The following is a 5,453-nucleotide window of genomic DNA, read 5'->3' on the forward strand; positions in this document are numbered from 1 at the left end:
AGCTGATTTGCATCAGCTCTATCTCGTTACAAAACACACATCTGCACCGACACACGTCATCTGGAAATATTACGTTGACTTTACACAAGATAACTGCAGCTTCTAAAACAACCACAGCCAGTGTGTGATTCTAGAATATGTCGTGTAAAAATTTCACTAGTTATTCTCCATGAGTGTGATTCACATTGTAGTTCCCCACAGATACTGGTAATCTACCGTTATATATAGTTACCAAAATCAATTTGTGACAACACCCTCTAGTGAATGCCACAACACGGTCTAGAAAGCAGTCCAGTATGCTAATATTGACATAGTAGTACTTAATTCTCGGACTGTAATCCTTTGGCAGCACTTTGCATTCCGTAATTTTCACACAAGTCGAGTCTAGTCACAATTGCAGCTGATCCACTTCCCATAACGTGTCGAAGAGATAGGTTTGACCAAAGTCGCCATGAAATATTCATGTTACATACGCATAAGATTTGGCACAAAAGCAGATACGGAGCCATTCAGGTCAGAAAACGCTATCCAGCTTCAAAGTATCAGGAAAGGGAACAAACATCACGAACTACCATTTCTTCCACATGGCAGCAGTGACCATTCAGGTTTAGAATTTGAAAGCGGTTAATAAATATCCGTTCTAGTTTTGCACTACAGTATCTATCTAACTGTGTGACAACTGATCAGCATTATCACTGGCAAACAACTACAGTTACCAACACACAACCTAACCTGCTTCCTCAATTCATATAGTCCCTGAATACGGTTTTTCTCGTGATCATTCATGCATCTACATCACAGTATAATACTAATGTCGAGTAAAGCTGTCCTATATACCCATGGATCAGTCACAGCTCTAACTCTGGCTACTGTGCTGAAAGTGGCGCAATGTCCACCGTAAATAATATCTCAGACAACTCTGCAAAACCATCCATGCCTGATATGGCACTACACTGGCGTGTTTCAAAGTGTACTATACGAATGCTGTTGTTGATCGTTTATGTGGCGATTATGTCTCTTCTCGCAATTAAGATTCTCTTCTATTCTGGTGGAGATACATCAAGTACACCACATGTAAATTCTTGAGTATCAGATAAAAAGTGCCCTACATAGAACATCACATATTCTCTGCTCAAAGACTGAATCGTACAGTATCGTTTACAAAGTACCATTGCTATAGTAATGAAATTTGTGTTAGATTTTGAACACTTTCTAAACTGGTGCATAATTTTGCAGAGCCATCAGTAATGCTGACACCAGCCACAAACAGATTCATTCATTTCGCATACTGGAGACGTGTGTTTCGTAGGCATGCCTATGACACTAAGGTGCAGATGTGAGCACTATGCCAACGTTGGTGCTGCCACCCATTGGCAGCTCTGTGAAACTGCAGCTACTCTGGGCGGATGCTGAGAGTATGCTACACTACTATCTAAGTTTTGCGTAACCACTTACTAACAATCATATTTCACAGTAGTTGATTGACAGATTAGCGCTTGGTAAATCTTGTGCCCTTTGTCACGGCACAGCAAAGCTAAACCCGAGTCGAGACATGTTTGAAGCGATATAATAACGACAGATGCAGCTTCTCAGTGTCCCTGGCATGTACTTGCTTCGGCAGTACGTATACTAAAATTCAAAGGATACACAGAAGATTAGCATGGCCCCTATCGGAGGCGCAAAATCTTGAACCGTTCCACATTGTTTTCGCAACGTCACTCTCTGACGTTAAGATGTCTGAGGATATAACTAGGTGATGAGAGACAAGTTTTGCTTCATATTTGCACTCATTTGTGACTACCTACGCCCTACATTTACGCAGGTCTCGTCTACTTACCTTTATTCACAATGTATCATGACAATACTGCCAGCCAACCTTTCACTCACCACAGTGTGCATTACGAACTCGTACTCTAATGGCAAGACAGGAAGCGCTACAAAACCGCAGTTACACTGTGCGCACCGACACAGCTACTCGTCATTGGCTGCACCGAGCTGTGTGGGGGCAGTCGTTCCGGGGGTTATCGCTCAACAGATTTGATTTTTCGGGTGGTGGAGAGGCGTACACAGTGCGTTTGTGGTAAGGAGGCGTACAAAACAGGTTTCGGTAGTGTTGATAGAGCATTATATTGAAAAGGTTCTCCTATTATTTGTCTTCATGTAGGGGACTGCTGTCAGCTGACAGGTAACCATGGTACTGATTTTAAGAATTATTCGACATAGACATGAACACATACGACTGAGGAATACTGGGTGAGCCAATTTATTTGTTATAGGATGGGGGAAGAGGCCCACTTCGAATCAGCTGTATCGTCTTGAGTACTGTTGGAGTGGAAGTGTACCTGAGGGCTATTTTTATGTGGTGTGTAGTGTTTCTTCATATGGATATTGGGGTGTGGTTTGTTGGGGAAGGGGGTTGTGGTGTTGCGTGAGGTAGTTTGTGTGTATTTTTGTTTGTTTGTTTGTGGTTTTATGCGACTGTATGCACTGCTTTCTGGGCGGGAAGGCGTGCCGGTCCCTGGCACGAATCCTCGCGGCAGATTAGTATCGAGGTCCGGTGTGCCGGCCAGTCTGTGGATGGTTTTTAAGGTGGTTTCCATCTGCCTCGGCGAATGTGGGCTGGTTCCGCTTATTCCGATTCAGTTACACTGTATCGGTGATCGCTGCGCAAACACTGTCTCCACGTACGCGTACACCACAATTACTCTACCACGTAAACATTGGGATTACACTCGTCTGGTGTGAGACGTTCCCGGGGGGGGGGGGGGGGGGGGGGGGGGGGGTTCCACTAGGGGCCAAACCGCACAATAACCGTGGGTTCGGTGTGGGGCGGCGGTGGGGTGAGTGGACTTCTGTAGCCTGTTGTGGGGTTGTGTACCACTGAGGGCTGCGGCGGGGACGGAGCCTCTCCGTCGTTTCTAGGTCCCCAGTTCCATACAATACAATGCGTCTATATATATGTGTATTTGTTGGAGCGTGAGAGTGAGGCAGGGGGGGACAGGGTGGGAGGGAGAGAGAGAGAGAGAGAGAGAGAGAGAATAAAAGAATGAACTCCCTCCTACATCTAGACTGACTCCCCCAATGTCTAAGTGTAATAAGTTTTGGTTTTTTATGTATATTTTATTGATTTTAAGTGTGGGATTTTTGTTTACTGTTCCTTTCAGTATTTTAAGTTTGTTGGTGTTTGGGGTATGAGCTGTTGTTATTGTGGGGGAAGCGTTATTGGTATCCTGGTACAGAGGAGAAGGGGGGGGGGGGGGAGGGCTTTATTGATATCCTGTGCTGGTGCTCAAAGGTGCTGTTCTAGTTTTAATAAACATTGATCCACGTTCCTCCTCCCATGATCTAATTAAGAAACATAAATCACAGCAAGCGATAGATCTAATTAATTTACTTTGATCGACTTATGCAATGTTCTAGTTTTTATGGCGTTGTGAGGTTTTAATTTTTGGCAGTTTTGAGTGGTCTTTCCATATGTTGCGCACTAATCGTTGTTCTTTCTATTAGTGAATTTTTAATTTCTCCCCGCCCAAAGCCTCCTGTTTCCCGCATTTGTTTTACTAGTTTTATTAGGATTTGTGAATGTTGTGGACCGGATTTTATTTGTAATTTGGCATGTGTTGTTGTAAATAATATGGTCGCCATCTTGGATACGCTCGAAATGTGTGTTTCCAGCATGATGATGACGTCAATGGTCATAGCACATCGATGCTATCCCTGTCTGTAGTAATATCACTTAAGCATATCTGCCTGTGTCTTCAGTCACTACCCTTCACCTAAGACCGACTGTTACAGTAAATCCGTTGTCCAGGAGCATATTAAAGTGTCCCAGCTTGGGTCACTTCCACAGTAAGTCAGTTGATTATACTCAAACTGATTGTGACAATAAATTGATTTTTATGTTCACAAATATAAGTTTTGCGATCGGTTAGCAGCTCAAAACAAATACAAAAAAAGTGCTTATTGAAAATGAAGGAATGACTTCTTTGACAATTTAAAGTTCATGGAAAACAACAAAAGCAAACCTCTGTGTCAGATTATCTTCGGGAAAGTTTACAGCTCACGGTCTAGTGGTTAGCATCGCTGCCCCTGGATCACAGTGTCCCTGGCTCGATTCCCGGGCGGGTCAGGGATTTTCTCCGCCCGGGGACTGGGTGTTTCTGTTGTCCTTATCATTTCATCATCATTCTGGAAGTGCCGAGACTGGAATTGAAAGGATTTGGAACTTGTACTGGCGCTGATGACTACCTATGTTAAGCACCCCACAAACCAACGTCATCATCATCGTCTTCTGGAAAGTTCTCTGCAGACGAGACAGACTACCTTCTTAGACATCAATGGTAGGCATCTCACGAGTGGTTCCCGGAGTTCCAACCGGAGCTGCAGGTTATGATGCGCAGTCGTCGCTGGTGGCAAGGGCTGCGTCGAGTCCAGTTGGTGGCGTGGTGCTGGCGACCTCGTTACTCTGCTGGCGGTGATGGAACTGCGAGGACAGCTGTACCCATGTGGGTGGCTAACTACCAGATAGCTACTGGTCTAGCAGTGTGTGCCCGAATTGGCGGAGGAAAGGCGTGGCGGATGCAGCAAAAGATCCGTAGATGGGGGCGGCCTCTACTGTTCTTACACGTGACCTCTGAAGTAGCCTGCTTCTTGCAGCTCAGGCGATATTCGGCTGACTTTGGCTGGTGCACCTACGGGGCTGGAGCGATACCCGCATAGCGATGGCATTTTGAGGGTTGGCGGTGTTGCAGGAGACCGTAGAAACACGCCACATATCATGTTTAAATTTCACTGGTTACTCTCCACGAGTGTCATTCACATAGTAGTTCCCACAGATACTGGCAATCTACCACACTACTCGGTTGCCAAAATCTGTTTTTTACAACACTCACCCAATGAATGCCACAATATTCTCTGGAAAGTAGTCCAGTAAGCTACTATTAACGTAGCAGTTCTTAGTCCTCAGACAGTAATCCTTTGGCAGCAGTCTGCATTTCATCAGTGTCATCCAAGTCGAGTCTAGTCACAACTGCAGCTGATGAACCTCTCATACCGCGTCGAAGATAAAGATCTGACAGAACTCCGCTTCCAATATCCGTGTGTTACAAATGCATAAGCTCTGTGACAAAAGCAGATACGAAGCCATTCAAGTCACAAAACGCAACCCAGTTTCAAGGTTTCAGGAGAGGAAACAAACAACATGAACTACCATTTCTGGCACATGCCACACGTAGCCTCTCAGTTATGAACCGGTTTCAAATACTAAACCTACCATTCTCCAGTTTTCACATAATGTGTCAGTACTCAAAACAAGTGCTAATAGCATACGAACATAGGGAACAAATACGACACAGATCTGTAAGTCCACAGTATTGGTGATAAGTTGAGATAACGGTCGAAACACATGTGCTACGAAACGCCACTTTTTCCTGCGCATGTACCCCGACATCAAT

General features: G+C 44.7%; 1 pseudogene; it reads left to right on the forward strand.

Annotated features, from left to right (window-relative positions):
- The first annotated feature begins 1,605 nt into the window (after window positions 1-1,605).
- On the forward strand, window positions 1,606-1,706 carry LOC124608730 (annotated as a pseudogene).
- Window positions 1,707-5,453: the final 3,747 nt, after the last annotated feature.

The sequence above is a fragment of the Schistocerca americana genome, chromosome 3 (genome assembly GCF_021461395.2).
Source record: "Schistocerca americana isolate TAMUIC-IGC-003095 chromosome 3, iqSchAmer2.1, whole genome shotgun sequence".
NCBI lineage: Eukaryota > Metazoa > Arthropoda > Insecta > Orthoptera > Acrididae > Schistocerca > Schistocerca americana.